The following is a 23,303-nucleotide window of genomic DNA, read 5'->3' on the forward strand; positions in this document are numbered from 1 at the left end:
TATCGTAATACTCTGCCATGCTTGTTTAATCCTTCGAACCGAAGAAGAAAAATAAATTAAATTAAATTGAAAAAAAAAATGAATCATTCAACCTTTCTTCCATGGCGAATCACCGAACGGTTCAATCGACAAATAGGTCCCTCCTTTCGATATATTGTTCTTATTTCCCATACTGCCACGTTTAATTTGGAAAGAGATTTAAAATCGACCTTGGGGCTTCAATCTTGGTCCTTAATACAATTTCTACAAAAGTTTCGTCAACATCGAGTGGGTATAGAATATATAACTCTGTTCACTCGCAAGGATAAGATACGTCTAGGACCTATTGCAGTACAAGTATCAGAGCGGATTTGTTTCCAACAATTAAAGAAAAAATATGGAACTCAATCCATCCACTTAGTTGGAGCCACCTATCTAAAAGGCAAATTGAGAGATTTTCATGTGATAACCGTAGAGGATTTTAGATTCAATGTTCTCCTGAAACAAGATGACCGATAAAAATAAAACATGGAATCCTATATCGTTCTCAATTTCGAAGGTTTCGAATTGAATGGTGATCCTCTCGCCAAAGAACTTAATCTTTCTTATAATGATGACTTTTCCGACTATATTATTAAAGAAGTGGCTTATATCACCCATGATCGTTCCCAAGGCATTATCTACGTGGAACCACCCATACCGTGGTCTGAATTATCCTATTCCGCCAAACAAAGTGTATCGAGTGTTCATTTACCGTTAGCGGATATAACGCATGGCTTTTCATGGAATGAGGGTCATTTGCCGTACGATCAATTAAAACCGTTTCTCGTAGCTCTAACGGCAGGATATAAAAACATTTACTGCCCTCATTATTGGAAAATTAATGTTTTGTACCGGATACTGGCCCGTCCTATTTATTTCAATTTCGTCTCCAAGAACAAGGAGGCGTTTCATACCGCGCCCATACCAATGAACTATGAATATTCATCGTTTTGTCCGAAACATATAGGTCGGACCAAATATTGTGCTTTCCAAGAAGCTTTGTTTTATTTTCATCGCCTTCAAGAGTACAAGAAAGAAACCTTTCCGTTTGTCATTCATAAATCTTTAGAAAAAAATGAAAAAGAAAGAGACTTACCTCCAACATTATCCAACACGTTATAGAATACTTTTTTTTTCCTTCCCCATGAATGAGTCAACTAGGATTTAGGTGGGTCCCTCTTCAACAGCACGTACACATTTGAAGCGAAACTCGAAATGCTTAAATAGATAAGGAAGAGTTCATTCCTAAAAAAAATGGTGATGACTTGTGAATCCAGTCGGCTGGAAAAAATTTCTCAGAGCTAAGAAAAAATTCTGTAATGAAAAAAAAAAAAAAAAAAAAAAAAAAAAAAAAACTTTTTGTTAATTTTTATCATGTCTTCTAGACATGATAAAAATTAACTAACCCCTTTTGTTTTCAATGATGTCTCACCATGTTTCTAAAAATACACCATGACTCATTTATTTCTTGGAATTTTATTTTTAGAAAGGGTGAGTCATGGTCTAATTTTCGAAAGGGTGAGACATCATTCCTAGACAAAAAGAGTAGATAGTTAATTTTTATCATGTCTAGAAGACATGATAAAAATTAACAAAAAGTTTTTTTTTTTTTTTTTTTTTTTTTCAGCTTTGAAAATTTTTTTCCAACCGACTGGATTGAAAAGACATCCCAATCTTTTTAAGAATGGATTGTTTCAGATATTTTTCTTTCTCTCAGGACTTTAGTTTTTAAACAGTATATTAATGCAGATTAGGAACGCAAGTATGACCAAGATACCTATCATAGAAAGAATGATTTTTGTCCAGTTGGTGGTGGATTGATGATTATTTTCGTCAAACTGTATCGGGTTGGCATATATTTTCTTCTTTCTTTTCTTCTTTTTCTCTTCCTCTTCCACTGGATCTTCTTGTCCTGGAAGACCGCTTTCCACTTTCTCGACCACTTTACCCTCCGAGTTATTATATATAACTTTATAGGGTTGGAACCCGTGTCGAGAAGCGCGTTTAGATCTCAAATTGGTCAAATAATCCGTCGGTTTCGAATGCGATCGGTACAAGTAGCCTATCAAATTTTCGGGTTCAATTCTAGGGTCTCGTATAAACGCAGGCGTCCAGGGCTTGTCATTTAAATTGGGAACAATGATGATTTGATCACACGTGATGGGGTATCCACTCGCAAAGATTTGTTCCTCACTCACTTTCTTGAACTGGACAATGTACTCGTTATTATATCGATCGACCGGGTAGTAATATTCACCCAATTTATTTTGAGCGTACCGGTTTCCTAAAGGTTTTTGGGTAATGCGCTTATCGGCATGAATAATTTCCGGATAGATTTCATTATTGTCTGCATCTTTGGCGTATCGTTTCACGGCCGGATCTTTCATCAATTGATCGTACGATCCTTTGTCCGTCACTAAATATCGTTCGTTGCCGTGTTGATCAACCGGGTAAATAATGACCCCGTTCTTATCATGAGCATAAAAGAATTCTTTCAGCCTCGTCATGGCGAATTGACCGCTATCCGGGTAAATTTCGCCTCCATCCGCTTTCCGCGCATACACTTGGTTCTGATCGGTATCTCTTCCAAAGATGACTTGCTGAGTGAAAGGGTGAAGGATTTGATAAAATTCATCGCCTGTAGCATTTTTAGGATAGATGGGTTTACCCTGAGAATTGATAGGATAGAACGGAATACCGTTTTTATCGAGGGCGTAAGACATGTATTCGGGCTTGTGTTCCGTATCGTCGGCCAACAAGGGATATTTTTCATTTCCTGTCTCATCTTTAGCATAATAATACCGCCCGTCGGCATCTCGAGCAATCATGTCGTTCCCAAACAAATCTTTGGGATACATTTCGGCCCCGGAATGCTCTTTGGCATAAATTTCTCGACCCTGGTACTTTAGAAAGACGGGCAAGTTATTGATTTTTCCATAATACTCCTCAAATTTTTTTTCTCCACCGATACACACGGGTATTTTAGCATAATGGGGAACTTTATATTTGTCTAGGGCATACAGTAGACTGGGATCGTCAGTGGTAATATATGTTTCAAATTCCCTTCGATCCTTTCTATATCGTTGATTTCCAAGATTGTCGACTGCATACTACTCATCTTTTGCCATCGAAGATCCTTTGGTAATCGTTTTGCTTTATTCGTCATTGTCGTTGTGGTAAATTCTCGGATAATATTCGTCCAAGTTTTCATCTTTCGCATAAATGCCTCCTCCTAAAGCATCTAAGGCCGGTTCGTCCCTATTTCCAATTCGAATATACGTTTCGAGACCGTTGAGTTGCTTGGGATAGTATTCGTCCCCACTCGCTCTCTTAGCGTAATAAGGGGTTCCATCGATGTTCCTAGCCGGCATTTCATTGGGCAAACGATCTCGAGCGTAAATTTCATCGTTGAATTCGTTGACGGGATAATATTCACCTAGCGTATTGTTTCGGAAATACATTTCGTCCTGATCCGGAGAGAGTTCAAACAGCGGTCGTTTTGTGACGAGATTAAACGGGTATTGGAATTTATTGTTCTCTAAGGGAATATAGATCCGTTGACCGTTGGAATCGAGAGGGGCATATTCGATAGGGAATTGATTGACATCAAGTTTTCGAGCGTAGTAAGGCTTTTGATGCTCGTCTTTGGCAAAATAGGGTCGATGGTGCTCGTCTAAAGCATAGATTTGTTCTTTGGTCTGAGGATTTTCCGGATACCATTCTTTTCCTCCGTAGAACAGATACACCATTTTTCCGTTTTCCATGGGAAACATGGGTTCCCCATCACTATCAAATCCATACACGGGACGGTTTTGGGCGTCGACGGGTAAAATAGAACGGTTCAGATGATCGACGGCATAGACAGGGGTTATTTTACCGGCGATGGGAGAGATTTGTTTTGCAAACACAATATTTCCATCGGGATCCAGCATATAAAATTCATCTCCTTGTCGATTCTTAGCATAAATCTCATTTCCGTCAGCCAATTTGGCATAGCGCTTATCTGATTTCATTCGATCGGGGTAGTATTCTTCGTAATTGAGGAGATCTCGCCTATGCCGACGAATTATTTCCTCATCCACGTCCATGGGAATATTGCCTACATTATCATTATTAGGAGGATTGTCATGGATTGGAGGAGGATGGTTAGATGGATTGCTTGGAGGATGATTGTTAAGGTGGTTGTCAACGACTGGGTCTCCTACATGATTAGGAGGAGCTGCTTCCATTCGAAGCAATTTTCGTTCCGCTTTATCAGATTTGGATTTATCCTTTCGAACCATTTTTTTAATTAATATGAGTTACTTTATTATTATCTCTTCTCTTCTGACTCAGAACAAAGAAAACAAAAATATGGTATCGATCCTCTTATGGATTTTATTATTTCTCTTTATCCACCATCCCGTTTATAATGCTTACCAGAATATTACGTATCGGACCCTTTATTACGAGACATTAGGTCAAGAATAGAGAAGAAGAAGAAAACAAAACAAATGGATTCCTTAACATTAGGAACGCTTTTAGTCGCTGGAGCGTATACGTCCTTCGTGATCCTGTTTTGTCTCATTTTAACACAAAGCTGGTTCTTACTCCTTTTCCTCCTCATCAACGGACTCATTTTTCTCTTTCTGGCTTTTGGATACATTCGCAAGCTGACGATTTTTACAACTTTCGGGGAATTGCTCGGCAGTTTGGTGCAAAATAAAGACGTGGGAGATTGGTATTGCCGTTTTCGTCAATGGTGGTTTAAGTAAAGAGAATGGATGCTCAAACCTTTAAACGTTTAAAACGAACTTATTTAGAAGATGAACCGATCGTTTCGAACGAACTCCAAGAAAGCCAGGCTCGTGTTTCACCGTTCGTGGCTCATAAAATTCATGAACTTTTACACTTCAAAACCCCTTCTTCTTCACCTCCTCCGGGTATTGACGTCACCCACTTTACGACCGCTTTCCGAGAAGAAGAGCCCCAACAACGATTAGATGAAGTCGTCGTCACCTATTTATTATTCATGGCCAATTTAATGAACCAAGATAAATGGGGACGGACATTTCTACGACCTGGAGCTTGGGTAGGCGAATACAGTTGGATTCAACTCTTTAAATTGACTACGTACTGCGTCTTAACGCTCCTGTACCGTATTCGATGGAAGAGCGAATACTTTTTCTTTTTAGACGAAGCGGTGATTGAATTACTCCAGGGGAAAAGTCAGGCGATTCGAGACTTGATGACCCGGATCGGCATTTCCGTATCCCCACAACCTTTTTCAGCCGAAGATTATTTTCATCACATCAATTATCACAACACGTTGGTCTTTGGTCCTTATTACTGGCGGCTTTTACATTGGATGGCCGAAGCGTTTTCAATTCAGGACGAGGATATTCGTCTCGCGAAAACTCTTTGGAGAGACTTTGTGACAGAATCTTTATATCGAACTCTCCGATGCGGGATTTGTGTGTATCATTACTTATCCAAACTCAAAACGTATAAAGAACGGTTTTTAGGCGAACACTTTGCCCACGTCTGGTTTCAATTTCATAATGAAGTGAATGCCAGTCTTCAAAAGCCACCTTATCCTGAATCGGAATTCCAGAAAGATCAAGAATATATGCGAGCTGCGTTAAAAAAATAAAGCAGCATGGGATCTTTTCTGACTCGTCTCGGGAATCAAGTATGCGGAACAACCAGCATGGGTTCCATTCAAGATCTTTTCAAAAAATGTCAAGACGCACCCGTGACCGTTGTATTAGGTAATTTAGGAAGGCATCCTTCCCTCTTATCCTATCATTTGGAAACCCTTTTTGTTCGACATCATAAAACGGTCCATATTCTTCTCGACGATTCCAACGATTGGTTCGTCAGCGGGTTAGATCCGTCTTACGAATGCGACGGCACGCATTGCGATCTTCTCATCTGGATCGAACCGAATTTTGGAGACTCGGTGGTCAAACCAGCCTATGCCGATCGTCTCATTGTTTTCACGAGCCATCTTCATCTCAATTTATCTAATTGTCAGTTACTGAATTATCATTTAGGCGATCCCTACGACCTTCCTTCCAGTACCATGAAACCTTGGATCGAAGATGAGGCTGAAATATATCCACACAATGAAGTGCTGTACCCAAGGAAATATCAAACTGGGAGATGGTGGAAGCAAGTCGAGAATGAAATGGATGTTGTCTTTCATTTGAAACTGTGTCGGACAGCTCAAGAATGCTATCTCAGCATGTTAAACGCTCTCGAGATTGTTGGAAAGTATCGTCCCAAAACCTGGCGATTCCTTCTTTCCGAATATATGAAAAAGTCATTGGCTTTAAATCTTCGGATGGGATTAAAGAAATGGGATGAATATCAGTCCCAATCCATTCCATCGGTTCGAGTCCGATCCTTACATCCGTCATCGGCTAATTTACTCAAACCCATCTATGGTCTCGATTCCTTTTTCCAGTCTCAATTAGTTTCCTCACTCTGGTTTTCTTCCTCAGGTTCGATTGATTCTGTTTCCTCCTCCTCTTCCTCCTCAGAAGTTTCCCAAGGTCCCAATAATTCATACATGAGTAAATCATCTAAATCAGCCTCATCGTCTGAAAACCTGATGCGGTTTTCATAATCGTAAATTACATCATATAAAAAAGAACGTCGCAAAGGGAGAAACATAGAAGTTAATTTCTGCAGGACATCTTCAAACGGTTCTCGGCAGACAGGACACGTCAATGCTTTTTCTCTCCAAATGTCAATACATTTCGTGTGGAACTGATGTTGACACGTTAAAGTAGAAATGGTTTCTACATCTTCGGCAATGAGTTCGTCTAAGCAAATTGGACAACATTCGGCCATTTTGTTTCTACTGTTTCTTCTTATTATTATAAATATTTTTTTTGATTCAAAAACCTATTAAAAAATTATAAATAAGTAAGAGTTCTTCATTATACCAAAAATAAAAGAAGCATTATGTCTCCCTCAAAAACTAGTAAATTAGTCTACTCTATTTATGAAAATCAATATGAAACTTGGTGTTTACAAATGCATAAAGATCTAAATCATACCGAAACACTTCAAGAATATCACCGATATCTTATCGATCAGAAACAACGTTCCGCGAAATATATTTCAAATGCTTTAAATGCTATTCGACGAAAATGGTTCTTACCTTCTGCAGATGAGGTGGTGGTCAAGAAACCTCGTCGTCGAAAACACCAACTTTTTACAGCAGAGCAGATGAATCAAATCCGTAATCACTGTCTCTCCAATTATGAAACAGATGAACTGTCGCTGATAGTCTTATTACTTTTAGAAACGGAATTGAGGATGATTCACATCTTGGGATATCTAAACGATGATCCAGAGAAACGAAAAGCGTTTGCGTCTAAATCTTTAGAAGTCTATAAGGATCCAAATCAGATAAAGTTATTCCAGTTTCTTTTCAATGCTCCTCCATCCAAACTATTTGGAAAAAATCATTACCAGTATTTATTTAATCTAAAGCGACGATTGAAGAAACAGTATAACATCAAAGGGGCTTCCTTCGAAATGCTGAAGCGGTCTCGATATCTCGTGAAAGCAAAGGCGAAAACGAATGAATCAGAACCCAGTGAGTGAAACTTATATATCGACTTATATATCGTTATCAACATCTCCAAAAAAAGAAAGTAAAACCGACCGACTGGTGGAAAATATTTCTAAAAAAAAATCTAATGTGGTATTAAAAAAAAAAACAACTTTTTGTTAATTTTTATCATGTCTTAGAGATGATAAAAATTAACTCTACCCTCCTTTTTGTTTGGAATGATGTCAACATGTTGTCTAGACATGTTTCTAAGTATAAATTTCCAAGAAAAGCATGATTCATTCTTAGAAATCTATTTTTAGAAAAGGTGACATCATTCAAAATAAAAAAGAAGGTACAGTTTTTTTACTATCAGATTTTTTGAGAAATATTTTTCAACAGTCGGTCGGTTTTACTTTTCCATTTGGAAATAGATCTGTTGATATAACGATGTATAGGAGATGGATCTGTTGATAACGAAATATTATACACCAGTCATCAGTCTTACTTTTCCATTTTTGTTTACTGTTTTTATTTTTATTTTAAAAATCATCTAATTCCTTCTACTTCGTCTTTGTCGTCTCATTTCTCTCCAAAATGCATTCGGTCGACCAAAATAAGGATTGACTTCCCGTTCTTCATCATCTGAGGTAGGTGAACTTTGTCTAGGGGTATCCATATAAGCATAATCTCCCACTAAATCTTCTCTTCTCTGTCTTCTGGGTCTCATTTGACTGGTACTAGGCCCTGAAAAAATGAGACCATGGCCTCCCAGATCGACTAATTCTTCTTCGGGTCTTCGTCTTCGTCGTTGCCTTGGCGGTTCTTCCACCTCTGGTTCTTCCTCCTCCTCCTCTTCATCCGAATCTATTCTTAAATGTTCCATTTGCAATGTTCCGCTGGTAAAATACAGCATATCATCCTGGCTGATACGAGTCCGACAGGTCGGGCATTTCTTTTTACCATACTCTCGAATCCATTTCTTTATACATTTAATATGAAAGGAATGCTCACAATCGAGATTGTAGACTTTATGGCGTTTCGTTTCTTTGAAGGCCTTCAAGCAAATTCCACAGATTTCTTCCTCTGCGTCTGCCATTTTTTCCAATGATTTACTTGATTATGACATATCCATCTCTTCGCCATCTTCGTTTCTTCTTCTTCCTCCTCCTCCTCCTTGACATATTTCTTGACGAGAGGGAACTTGAGATTCCTTCGTCGCTACATTGAGTAACATTCTCAATTCTTTTTCCATATACCCGTCGGAACATAAGAACAGTTTCACCATTTCCATCGTCCAGAAAATTTCTTCGTCGGATTTTTCAAATTCGCGTATTTTCAAGGCCACTTTCTGTACAAGACGGTAAAATTTCTTACCCGTCGCGATCGAACCTTTCACTAATCCTTTACCTTTGAGCTTGGAAATAATAAACCCGGTCCGGAAAAGATATCCGAGGTACTCATCAATTTGGGTGGCTTTTTTCGTCGTCTCTTCGTCTTCTTTCGGAACAAACAGGACGTAGGGGAAATTTTGTTTGAACGCAAACTGCTTTATTCGATCATCCGCTTTTCCTAGGAACACTTTCGCTAAAAAGGTTTCGATTCGACTCATTTTTTCAATAAATTCTAGTGATAAGGCATCGCACGTGCCGCCTTGTTGAATCTCTCGAAGGAGGTAGTAGAATTCTGTATTCCGATGGTACGTAATTTGAGAAGTGACCAGTTTTCGCAATTGTGGGTCAAGAACGATTCTTTGAAGAAGAAGGGGCGACGACAAATGCGAACTCCAAACTCAAACACGAAATTCGCCACCACGTTGAGTTCGTTCCGGCATAAATTGCAATAAATCATGACGTGCACAAGATCAAATAGGGTCGTGTAAGGAGAATAACGAGCCCGAATTTGATTCGAGGCTTTCATTTCCAAACATAATTGATAAGCGGGATCCTTTTCAACATCCTTGGAAGTAGGAGGCAGAAGGAACGAAGCATCGTCGCCGTCACATATTTTTACATAGGGAGCTAGGACTTTGTGATAATAACTTAAGAAATTGAAAGGTTGGTCCTCGTCTTGATGGACATTTTCCATGAGCGATTTCATGTTGGTGAAAAGAGCGTGCAGAGCCGCTTTATCGACTTGGGAGTGATTCTCTTCGTTGGCGATTTTTTCAATATGCTGGGCGTATTCGTCCATGTATTCGATCATGAACCGTTCGAGCGATTCATACGATTCAAAAGGTTCGGCCTGGGATCGAAAAGGGGCATTCACGCATTGTAATAATCGAATCCCGTTTAATAAAATACGTAACGTGACGGAAACATTACGGATCGGTAAAATACCAGGAATCCCTATGAGAGGAAATGTGCAGGGTACGTTCAAATCTCCCGCCCAATTCGCATATTCTCGAGCTAGACGAGCCGATAAGAAGGGATCACTGTCATCAGGAAAGGACGCTTGTAAAATAAAAGCATACGCATCTTGAATTTGATCACATTCCGTGCACTGCAATTGACCATTGACACCTGCTACGATTTTATCGGGACCGTGACACGTTGAAATGAAATCAAGGAACATGGTAACCAAGATCCTAATTGTATTATTCTTATTCTTATCATGCCGTATACACCTATTGAAATAAGACGGGAAATTCGTCGTTTGTATTATGAACGAGGGCAAACGGTTCGTCAAATTGCTCGACACTTGAATGTCGCTCCTTCCACAGTTCAATATTGGATCTCCCGCTCCTCGGAAAATGAGGAGAACTATCAAACCAAACACAAATCCGGCCGACCTCGAGCCACGACCCAAGAAATGGATCAACGTATTTTTGAAATGTCGACGGGTGATCCTTTTTTACCCGCGACAGATATTGGTCGTCGATTACAAGTGCCTTGCACCGCTCAAACGGTTCGTCGAAGATTAAAAGAAAAAGGATTAGTGTCGCGAATCCCCGTCCGAAAAGATTATTTGCGGGAGATTCATCGTCAACGACGCTACGACTTTGCTTCTCAGCGTGCGGAATGGACGGTTGACGATTGGTCCCGGATTATATTTTCCGACGAGAAAGTATTCAGTTCGATCGGGTACGGTCCTATTCGCGTATGGCGGCCTCGACAGGTCCTGCGTTATCAAGACGAACGTTATTTTTCTTCTGCGTTAGAAGGCCGTCAACGTTCCGGTCGTTTTAATCTCAGCGTCTGGATGTGCATGAGCGGAAAATTTCCCAACCAAATCCGTCGAATCGGGATCCAGCATTTAAATGCCGACTATTACCTCTCTAATATTTTAGAGCCGGTGCTTCTCGATCATAGTCAACCTCCCGATGTTTCTTTAAACCCTTTGATAACCGAACACCGTCTCTTGTTCATGCACGATCTCTCTCCGATCCATACGAGTTTACGCGTCACACAATGGATTCGAGAACATGAAATTCCTATGGTCGAAGACTGGCTTCCTAAAGGAGCTGATTTGAATCCCGTTGAAAATGTTTGTGCGGAATTAGAACGTCGATTAGCGAATCGGGTAGCTCGAAACCGATTGGAATTATGGGACTTGGTCCGCGATGCTTTTTATAGTTTGGAAGAAACTTATTTTGAAACATTAATCGCGCCCATGCCTCGACGAATTGCATCTGTCATAGAACACAGAGGAGGTTGGACAAAATACTAATCATCATCTATAAAAAAAAGACACTTCATTTGGTTCTTCAATGAATATATTTATTGACACCATATTTCACTATTTGTTGCAGGGCGATCATAGCCATAAATCGATGACAATATTTCGTTCCACAATACTCACATTTCTGTGGACGACGAGAAGGTTTATAGCTTACTGTCCATACAGATTCAACACGGAGCAATTGATAAATTTTTTTTCGACAATGTTCATTCGCGACATACAGTCTTTGAATATGAAGTTTTCGCAGATCCTCATTCAATTGCTGAATCCATTTGGTATGCGGTCGATACGTTTTCATGTCTCTAGAGGCAAACCGGACACTGTTTGTCAGAGTGTATCCATCAGACGTGATGGCCAGCACACCTATGACACTCGGATGAATTTCAGTTCGATATTTCTTTTTTTTAGTAGAAGAAGTAGAATGAGATGAGGAGGGAAGATCTTCTTCGATTGTAGAACGCATGTGTGGTGGAGAGGATTGGTCCATTATTTCTGAATAATGAGAGGAAGAAGACGAAATGGGCGATAACGGCGGATTGAAATTCAGAGAAGGAGTATCACGAATTGGATTAGGTTTCTTCTTTTTGATCCTACGGCGGACAGGTGGAGGAGAAGGAGTTGGCGATATGTCAGACCACGACGTGATATACTCATTCTCCGAAGAAACACATTCATATAAAGGCGAAGAAGGTTGCAAGTCCAAACAGGGTTCATTATCGTCTTCACACGTCATGATTAAGTCTCCCGTAGCCATCTGTTCTAGACCTATCTGCTCAAGAAAATGAGCCGCGATTCCTTCTGCAATCGTTTATATAGAGAAAGAGTGAGAGGGGGGAATGAAAGTAGGTAGGAGTAAAAAAGATAAGTCGTTGGGAAAAATATTTCTCTCAGAAAATTTTTTAACCTTAAAAAAAAAAAAAAAAAAAAAAAAAAACACTTTTTGTTAATTTTTATCATGTCTTTAGACATGATAAAAATTAACTATACCCTCTTTTTCAAATGATGTTGATAACCTGTTGTCTCGATATGCTTCTAAAAATAGAACATGACTCATTTCTTTCTTGGAAATTTATTTTTAGAAACATATTCGAAAGGATGAGACATCATTCTCAGACAAAAAGAAGAGAGAGTTAATTTTTATCATGTCTTAAGACATGATAAAAATTAACCAAATTTTTTTTTTTTTTTTTTTTTTTTTTCAAGTCCTAGAAATTTTTTTCTTGGCTTTCAGAAATTTTTCCCAGCGAACTCGATGGACAAAACTATCCAATTTTTTAAGAACGGACTATCGCTCATCTATTTAAGCATTCCGAGTTTCGCTTTAGTTCAATCCGTGTTTCCTTTTAGAATGAGTGTGTGCTCTCCAACATGGTTCTACCCTCTCTTCTCAAGAACCCCGTCCAGTGAAGAATTTAAGGATATCTCCTACCTATCTATCAAAGAAGCTACGCGTAAATTTAATAGAGTTGAATTCAATATGAGTTTTTCTAACATTTTTCATCAATGGATATTCACAAAATTAATAATAAACGCGGAACCACCCGTTTTTTATGAACACAGATTAACGAAAAGAAATGCTTTACATTTCGCTATTTTGTTCTCAATGGATGATATCGTTCGGCAACTGATTCTTCTTGGATGCGACATGAACAAACATGATATTTTTGGTTTTACCCCTTTACACTATGCCTGTCAATTACGATGCAAACTCATCGTGGATATGTTGTTGCTTGCTGGTGCGAATGTCCGGTGTTGCGATCCCAAAACCCTTTTAGAACGCTGGCGAAAAAATGGAAAATTGGAAGAGGAAAATATGCGGTTACTCAATTATGCTGTTGAACCACGTATTCTTAGCCTGGAAAATTTATGTTACATAACTATTAGAAAACATATGAGGCATGTCAAAAGGAATGCTCATCATCTCGGATTACCTGACTTAATGGTAAGACGTCTCACCCTCGAAAAATGGTAATAATATTCTTTAAAATAAGATCCCTTAGCCACCCCGCATTTCCAATTTGAAGAATCCATCCTATCTATTCTTTTTTTAAATGTCTCGGGATGTCATCCGACGCATTCTATCCGCCAAAAAAAAAAAAACGAGTTCCTCCCACCTACCCCAAAAAGAAGAAGAGGAAATTTCCCATGAGTCTTTTCGAGAACACTCCTTCCCCTCTCTCTTCCTATATATAAAAGAAACCGAGAGAAAAGTTGTCTTTTCTTTTTTTTTCCATCTCATCCTCAGGAGAAAGAGAGAGAGAGAAAACCAAATGCCATGGAGTGGTTACGGCGAGAGTCTTTTTCCCTTGCGATTCGTTTCCGTTTTGCCAAGACAATTCCCCTCACGTTTTACTTGGGATCGGGCACGCTCTATTTTCGAGGATCGGAACTCGTGACTTGCCTTTCCCAGCAAGGGACTTGGATGAGTCTGAAAAGTCAACGGACTATTCAGCAATGGATCTCTCGAGCCCCTTTTCGCCCTTACCGATCCTTAACGACGGATCTCTGGATCGATACGTCGGACCGCCCCAGCCGGATTCTCCGCTATACCCCTTTTATCACCTTCGATTCCCTGGAAAAACTGCTCAACGATTTAGGTCCAGACGCTCTCCTCTTTTCGACCTGGCTTCAGAGTGTGATGAGAGAACCTCTTCAAATCCAAGAAGATTCTCAGACCGGGGAAACTTATTTTAGTCCCGTGGAGAACAAGGTGATGGACTTTCAGTTTCAAAATTTATCGGAACTGTTTCAATGTGCTTTATGTTTTTATTCTTCTTAAAGAGGAGTGGGGGGGAAAGAAAACCTAAAAATTGTAGAATAATCATAAAAAATAATTTTGTTTTTCTTTAAAAAAATATTGAGATAGTCCAATCTTGTGGAGGAGGTGGAAAATTCAAAATTATTATCTAAAACAGATATGGCGGTCAGTCCATTTCGATCCACGGAGGAGGATATGTGTGAGATTCTCTGATCCATAGAGGGTTTCAGGAAAAAAAAACTGCGAAAGTTTCCCCCCTATCTCCAAACAATGGGTATCCAGGTTGAATGCAGAGTACAGACTGATGGGAAGCCGAAACTCAAGTTCCTTAAATAGAAAAAAATGAGAGCTCCTTCTAGAAACAATTTTAGATGTCTTGTTTGGATGAGTGAGTCGACTGGGAAAAATTTCTTAGCGCTGTGGAAAAAAAATTTGAGTTAAAAAAAAAAAAAAAAAAAAAAAAAAAAAACCTTTTGGTTAATTTTTATCATGTCTTATAGACATGATAAAAATTAACTCTCTCTTCTTTTTGTCTGGGAATGATGTCTCACCGTTTCGAAAAATAGAACATATCCCATTCTTGAAATTCTATTATTTTAGAAAGGATGATGAGTGATGGTCTATTTTTCGAAACGGTGAGACATCATTCCCAGACAAAAAGAAGAGAGAGTTAATTTTTATCATGTGTATAAGACATGATAAAAATTAACAAAAAGATTTTTTTTTTCCAATTCTGAAATTTTTTCTCTGAGCTTTGCCAATTTTTTTTCCCAGCCAGCTCCATCCATAAAACAACACCTCTCAAAATCTTTTCTCATTTATCTATTTAAACCACTCGAATTTTTTTGCTTCCAATGAGTCCACGCATCTTGGCCTTTCTTCCACTCTGTTCTGAGAAAGATAAGGTAGATTGTTTTCGGTGGACCGTCCTGTTGACGCTTCCGATTTATATAGAGAGTTATATATAGATAGGGTCCCTCCTAACTCCCTCTATTATGACTATTAGTCTTTTCTTTTTTTTTCCAAGAAATATACAAAGAATGATCCACAGTTTTTTTTTCCGTTAATGAAAAAAAATATGCTTCTACCTTCCGACTTCTTTTTAGTACCTCTTTAGGTGTCTCCTCCTTCTGGATCTTTTCCTTCTCCTCTGTTCCTCGCAAGCAGGGAATTGAAAATGCTGTTCAGGATGCAACGCTCGTAAAGACTCCATTTTCTTCCTGGAGAGGGCGTCTACGGCAAACACCGTCTTGTCATGAAATTGAAGTTGGTAGTAAAGAGGTCCGTGAATAATGTACACGGAGCGAGCTCGCAGTCGATAGGGAATCATACGATACCCGTCGGCTTCTGATTCCATTTCCCATCCATAAAGACGGATAGAAGCTTCTCCGGTTTGAAGAATATGAACCCACTCGGGTGAAACGTAAAACAGTTTTAAAAAGGTTCCAGCATCGACGGCGATCACATTTTCCCATCGCAGATAAGCGTGTAAGCGAAAGGTTCCTGCCTCCATCATCGATTGGAAAGCAAAGTGCTTGAAAACTTCGATGGACGAAAAATAATGCAGGATTTTTCCATCGTAACAGGATAAATAGCACATTGTTTCTTGGACGATTTGTTCCATACGCTCCGGGTCCCGAAACCATTCTTCGAAACGGGAGAGCGGTTCCCATTGATCAGCTACTTCGAGATGACAGACGGGCGTGATTTCCACCAGGGTAGGTAGAACTGCAACGGCATCGGTCGACATTTTAGTTTTGCTCGGTTGAGAAGGAAGAACGAGAATGAACCCTGTAAGCAGAAAAACTCGGATCTATATAAATACTAGTGGAAAAAAGGCGGGGGGAAGGGAAGTTCTTCCTTCCTCCCAAAGAATAAGAAAAGTGGGTGGAAAGAAAAAAATCATTTCACTCTCAGGAAAAAAAAAAGAATTTTTTTCTTGTCAACATGTTGTCTAGACATGTTTCTAAAAATAGATTTCCAACAAAGGTTCATTCTTTTCTTAGAAATCTATTTTTAGAAAAGAATTGACATATCTTTCAAAACAAATTTCTTTTTTTTTCCCCTCCCTCCAGCAGCCAACTGGATGGGCAAGCGTTTCGGGTCAGATCAGTCCGTGCTGACATTATTTTTTTAAATACAATGGAATTAGTATAGGAATGTACTAGAAACTGACCCAAGGTTGAAAAGAAAATATCAAAATCAATACTCACTTCTTGACGATTTCTTTTTTCCAAAAACCTGTTGAAGAATTCTTGATGGGTTATCCAATCTCTAGACCTGTCTGAAGGGAATCCAATCTAAGGTGAGCGCGCATTTACCTGACGCGAAACTCGGAATATCTGCATAAATAACAAAACGTCCATTCTTAAAAACTCATCGTCTAGTCCATTGAGTTGGTTGGAGGGGAGAAAAAATTTCTGAGTAATGAAAAAAAAAAAAAAACTTTTTGTTAGTTTTTATCATGTCTTATAGACATGATAAAAATTAACTGTCCCCTCTTTTTGTCAAGGAAGGATGTCTCACCGTTTCGAAAACGAAACCAAAACTCATCCTTCTCATGGCAATTATTCCAAGAATGAGTCACGGTTTGTTTTTCGAAACGGTGAGACATCCTTCCCAGACAAAAAGAAGAGAGTTAATTTTTATCATATCTAGAAGACATGATAAAAATTAACCAAAAGTTTTTTTTTTTTTTTTATCGCTCAGAAATTTTTTCCAAAGCTCTCAGAATTTTTTCCCAGCCGACTCGATGATCCAAACAAGACAGATCCAAATTGTTTCTAGAAGGAACTCTCCTTCTCTATTTAAACCACTCGTGTTTCCAACTTCAGTTCAGTCTGTGCTGTGAATTCGACCTGGATACACACTTCTTCCTCCTGGAAAGAATTTCTGTGAAGGTATGCGAACATTTTTCTCAGATCTTAGAAAAATTTTACCAGCTGATTTGATCGACGAGAGACATTTCGAACATTCTGTTATCTGCGGAAGCCGTTTCATTTTCGTGCAGTCCATGCTGTGGACTCACCTGAATATCCATTGCTCCCTCCCCCTTCTGGAAAGGGTCGTAGCTTTTTTAGATCCTCGTCGCTCTTTTTACGTTTCGTTGGATATCTAGGACGAACTTTTTTACCTTATTCCTTTCAAACTCTAATATTGAGGTTGGAGAGCCGTCATGGAAAATCAGCCATGATCCTGACGAATCTAAACCGACTCCTTGAAAGCAGAGCTATGTCATGTTTTTTGGATGACAGATTTCCAAGCTCCGAGTGATGAGAAATTTAGAAATTTTGCAGTGTTAATGGAAAGGAGGAGACAGAAACCTGGAGAATGGAAATGAAGCTGAGAAAAAATGCTAAGAGCTCAGAAAAAAAAAGGCTCTTTCCAGGAGTGAGGAGAAGCGCAATTCTAGGTTGAGTGCACAGCACACACGGATCTGAAGTTGGAAACGCGAGGGGTTTAAATAGAGAAGCGAGAGTTTCTTCTAGAAACAATTTTGGATGTCTTGTTGTTTGGATTATCGAGTTGACTGGAAAGAAAAATTCTCAGAGCTCTTAAAAAAAAAAAAAAAAAAAAAAAAAAAACTTTTGGTTAATTTTTATCATGTCTTCTAGACATGATAAAAATTAACTGTCCCTCCTTTTTGTCAAGGAAGGTTGTCTCACCGTTTCTAAAAATAGATCATGACTCATTCTTGGAATAATTGCCTTGAGAAAGGGTGAGTGATGGTCTATTTTTACAAAGGGTGAGACATCCTTCCCAGACAAAAAGAAGAGAGAGTTAATTTTTATCATGTCTTAAGACATGATAAAAATTAACCAAAATTTTTTTTTTAATCTTATCTAGAGAATTTTTTCTAGCCGACTCGATCGACAAGACATGACATGACCATTGTTTCTTTTTTTTTAATAATGGATTTTCACCTATCCCTTTCAACCCTCCGAATTTGGCTTTGGATCCGTGTCCTTGCTTCCACATTCAGAGCTCTTTTCTTCAACATTTCGATGCAGGGGAAGAATCAATTCTCTCACGACGTTTAGATATTCTTTCAGAATGCTAGAAAACTCATTCAAAGAAGAAGTATCTAAGGGTGGAGTTGCCGGTTGAGGAAAATTCACGAGTCTTGGAACCGGATTATGCGAATCCGTCTGTATGCCAAACTGTAAAGGTGAACCACCCGCTTTAGGAGAGCAGATAATAGTAAGATCCATCTTTTTCCAATTTTTGATTTGAATATACTTGTTTCTTCTTACTCGGAACATTTTCCTTTTTCTTCCTCCTCATGCAGGAACTGAATTCCAGGTGGAACGGAAGCATTTGTAATAAACTGTTGTTTCTTGGTTCCACACGCCTGACATTTTCCCGTGACCATCGGCCGTCGATTTTTGGACATGCGATAGTGGACGTCGACCGTATCGGTCTTGGTTCGGCATTTCACACACCAAATGGAATACGAAACAGGTTCCGCGTCAGAATGCTCCATTGCAGTAACACACTCTTTATTATTTTCTTCTCTTTCGATAGAGAGAGAGAGATCTTAACCAGAAGTGTAGATATAAAATTTAGGATACGTTTCGGATCCGTCGGCTCTTTTCGCATACCCCACTTCTTCACAGAGGTATTCCGTTTGCTGATCCGCTCTTCGAGGATAAAACTCGTTTCCCCAAGCATCGCGAGCATAACGAATTCGATCGCCGGCCGTTAAACAATATTCGACTCCATCCGCCTTTTTAGGATACATTTCATGCCCCGATTCGTCTTTGGCATAAGGGAATAAAACAGACGTATAAAGCGAATACTCGTCCCCATTTTGAAATTTCGGGTAGTATTCTCGTCCAAAAGCCGTTCGGGCATACCGTCGAGGAGCTAAAATGTATTGGTTTCCGTTTAAATCTACCGCGTAATACTCATGACCGTTTTTGTCTCGAGCCAAGATAGGATTTCCTTCAGGATCCGTGACGTATCATTCGTAATGAGGATGTTGGGGGTCGGTCGGGTATCGTTCTTTCCCCGATGCGTCTACTCGATTAACAGACATGCTTAGTTCTCGTCGCCTGCTCCTTCCTTCCTCCCACTCGAGACCCGTTGAGATGAAGGTATGAGGTTGATATCTATAAAATGGGTTGATCCTTTCAAACTATTCCATTGTTTAAAGACGCGTGGGTTAGGAAAAAAATATTAATAAAAGCAAATATCTGAACGGTTCAACACAACGGGTGAATGGAAAAAAGGAATAGTTCTCTCTATCCAGTCACAGGATGGTTTCTTCTTCTAGAACGGCTCACACTCAACTGAAGCGAAACTCGGAACTCGAAATGTTTAAATAGATCATAGAGTCCATTCCAGAAAGAATCCGGAGATGTCTTGTCCAGCCAAGTTGACTGGGAAAAAATTTCTGAGTTAAAAAAAAAAAAAAAAAAAAAAAAAAAAAAAAAAACACTTTTGGTTAATTTTTATCATGTCTTATAGACATGATAAAAATTAACTGTCCCCTCTTTTTGTCTGGGAATGTTGTCTCTCCGTTTCTAAAAATAGACCAGAACCCATTCTTGGAATTTTATTCTTTTTAGAAAGGATGAGTGATGGTCTATTTTTAGAAACGGTGAGACAACATTCCCAGACAAAAGGGGAAGGTAGTTAATTTTTATCATGTCTAAAGACATGATAAAAATTAACAAAAAGTTTTTTTTTTTTCAGAGTTACAGAAATTTTTTCCAGCCCACTCGATCGACAAGACGTCCCCATTTTTTATTTAAGAATGGATTCTTGTTTATTTGTGTAAGCATTCCGAGTTTCGTTTTAGATGAGTCTATGTTGTTGAAGAGGAAACATGGGTACCCTCATTTTTTTTTCCTATCTGATTTCTAAGATGAATTCAGTGAGTTCACCTTGACCTTTTCAAATTTTGTTTGTTTACTTTTAGCCTAGAGGTCGACGGATAAATCATTCTGATTTTTTATATATTTTTTTGTGTCCCTCTCTCTCTCTAAGAAACCTATCTCGTTCCAAGTCTTCTCGAAGTGCTATTGGTTCGTTTCGAGACGAGGTCATTTCACATCCCCCCTCCTCAAAAAGTATATGTATATAAATTAAAGGAAGTGATTTTCTATACACACACTTCACCTTTTTGAGTGGTGTCACGATGAGCCTATCCAGTAGAGAACATCTTAGGGAAAGAATGCGTGAACAGAAACGACGCTGGCGAAGCAATTCAGCTAATCGAGAGCGAGAACGAATACTTCAAAGGGAACGTTATGCTGTTCTTAAAAAGGAACTCCCGACCGCGAAAGAAACATCTTCCTCCCAAGCAGTGGGAAAGCTATACGAATTTGCAGTATAAGGATATGTGGTCCGAAGAAGCCTATCAAAAATGTATTCGACAATGTAATAAAGAGCAATACAATTTCCTGATCTACGTTCTCGTCCGTTTGTACACCTATTACGCGTTACCTGAATCGGAACGTCCCCCTCCTCTGGATATTATTGTGCAAGGATCTACCGGAACGGGTAAATCTTTCCTGATCCAAGCTTTATACCAAACTCTGACTCGAACGCCTCTTTTTAGCGAAGCGTGCTCGGTTCTCAAACTCGCACTTAGTGCTCAAGGAGCGGTTTACATTACGGGAGATACTTTGCATCATGCCCTGCGTCTTCAAATGAACGGGACTTTTGTTCGACCTCTGACCCAAGAGACTTTAGACTATTACAGACCCCTGTATGCTCCTTTACGGATGGTGATTTTGGATGACGTTTCCACAATCGGATCCAATTTATTTTCGCGCCTCGACCAGCAACTTCGACAATTGTGTCATGTGCCGGATAAACCGTTTGGGAATGTGCATATGATTAAATTCGGAGATTTGCAGCAGCTCCAACCGATTCGCGACACGCCCATTTTTTATTCTGAAGGGTGGTGGACGCCTCAATCCACGCTCTACTATGAACTAGTCGAATGTATGCGATTCTTTCTGGATTACGAGGAGAGACTCGATCGTTTAACGAGAAATCACTTTTTAGAACCGGACGATGTGGCATTTTTCCAGTCCCGCGTTCGCAGTTTCGACGAAATTCCTCGCGAAGCTATTATTCTCTGTTTTTCGAGCAAGGATGCAGAGAAATATAATATGAAACGTCTCCAATCCCGAGGGACGTACTGTTCGTGTCTGGCTCGAGACGTGATTTATTCCGAGAGCGAAAAATTGCGGAAGAGGATGATGAAACGGAGTCAACATTTACATCGATCTCAGATGGCGAATCTCGAATCCGTCCTCCATTTACAAAGAGGAGCGCGATATCAATTGACTAAAACGCTCGACAGATCCAAAGGATGGATGAATGGAGCGATTGGAACACTACACCAAATAGACCAGGATGAAGACGGAGTTGTGACGCGAGTCTGGCTGCAATTTTCGAATAGTCTAGCTCCTATCGATCGCGTCTCCATTCGTATTGACACCTGTTCGACAAAAACACTCGCATTTTATCGCGAACAGTTTCCTTTGATGTTAGCCGAAGCGATTACGGCTCATAAAGCCCAAGGAGCCACCTTTCCGTCGATCGCAATTTACATGCACGGACCTTTTAATCGATTTCAGCAATATGTCGCTTTTTCTCGAGTGACTCAACCCCAGGGATTGTATATTCTGGACCAGTTTCGTCCCCGCATGAAATTGGCGAGCAAGCAAAAATACGAGGAGGAACTGGAGCGATTGCAAAACATGTCCCGGATTCCGTATGATATATCGGCTCGAGAAGAGAACCAAGATCCGTACGAGTTTCTCATGAACCTTCTTCAATGTGGGAATCGTCTTTCCTTTCATCTTTCCAATAGAAACATCTCCCAAGAAAAAGAAGTCGTCAAACTAGAAGAAAAACCTTCTTTTCATGTAAAACCTGTTATAAAATGTGAATCTTAAATCTTTTTTTAAAAATTCAATAAAAAGAAATATTCTCCATCAAAACCCCTCCATTCTTTCAAAGCTTCACAAAACGCTCAACAATGTCCACACAATGGGAAGAGAAAAATCGATCTCAACGGTCCACACAACATGTTGACTCCTCAAAATATGTCTCTCCCAAGTGACAGGATGCTTCTTCTTCAACGGCTGACACTCATCTAAAGCCAAACTGGGAATGCTTAAATAGATAAGCGAGAGTTTATTCTTAAAAAAAAAATGGCGCTGTCTTGTCAATGGAGAATCGAGTCGGCTGGGAAAAAATTTTGAGAGCCGGGAAAAAAAAAAAACTTTTGTTTAATTTTTATCATGTCTTATAGACATGATAAAAATTAACTCTACCCTCATTTTGTCTGGGAATGTTGTCTCTCCGTTTCTAAAAATAGACCGGAACCCATTCTTGGAATTTTATTCTTTTTAGAAAGGATGAGTGATGGTCTATTTTTAGAAACGGTGAGACAACATTCCCAGACAAAAGGGGAAGGTAGTTAATTTTTATCATGTCTAAAGACATGATAAAAATTAACAAAAAGTTTTTTTTTTTATATATAGAGTTAGAAAATTTTTTTTCCTGGCTCTCAAAATATTTTCCCAGCCGACTCGATTCTCCAATTGACGACACAGCGTCATTTTTTTAAGAATGGATTCTCGTTTATCTATTTAAGCATTTCGAGTGTCACTTCAGATGAATGTCAGCCGTTGAGGAAGAAAAACACAGATTCCCATTTTCTCATTTCCTTCAGAGAGAGAGAGGCCTAGATTTTCGAGACTCGATGACTTTTCAAGCATTTTTTGTTTAAGCTATTCGACTTCATATTTGTCTGACGTTCAAGAGTATGATCTCTCGTGGATGGATCTCTTCCACCTCATTCTCTTTCCAGTCGATTTAGAAGGGGAAGGGGAGATTTTTTTTTCCTCATGCAGGATGTCTCCTGAATACCGTTCAAAGAGTCTATGGAGAAATTATATGGTCAGAATCACGGATTTCCAGGGTAATCTGCTTCTCAGCTAAAAAAAAAAGGATCTCTCTTTCCCAGTCTGTCTTCGATTGCCTCGTTAACTGTGAAACCCATCGCTTTTCCGATTTTATGGTTCTCCCAGTATAATCAGACAGTCGGTCACAAAAGTATTCGAACACCGGTACCCTATCAGAAAATGACAAGATGGCGTTTTTTTCCCTCTTTCTCTCTGTGTGTCGTGTTATTCCATCCTAGGTTTTCTTCTCCCCCCCCATCTTGGAAAAAACTGGAAAAAATTGGTTACGATCTCTTTTTGAATGGGGAGATGCCATTTTGAGAAAAAGCTGACGACCCTATCTTGGAGAATGAACATGACCGCTCTA

The sequence above is a fragment of the Stegodyphus dumicola genome, chromosome 11 (assembly GCF_044657685.1).
Source record: "Stegodyphus dumicola isolate Sdum_Otavi_A_Nest chromosome 11, ASM4465768v1".
NCBI lineage: Eukaryota > Metazoa > Arthropoda > Arachnida > Araneae > Eresidae > Stegodyphus > Stegodyphus dumicola.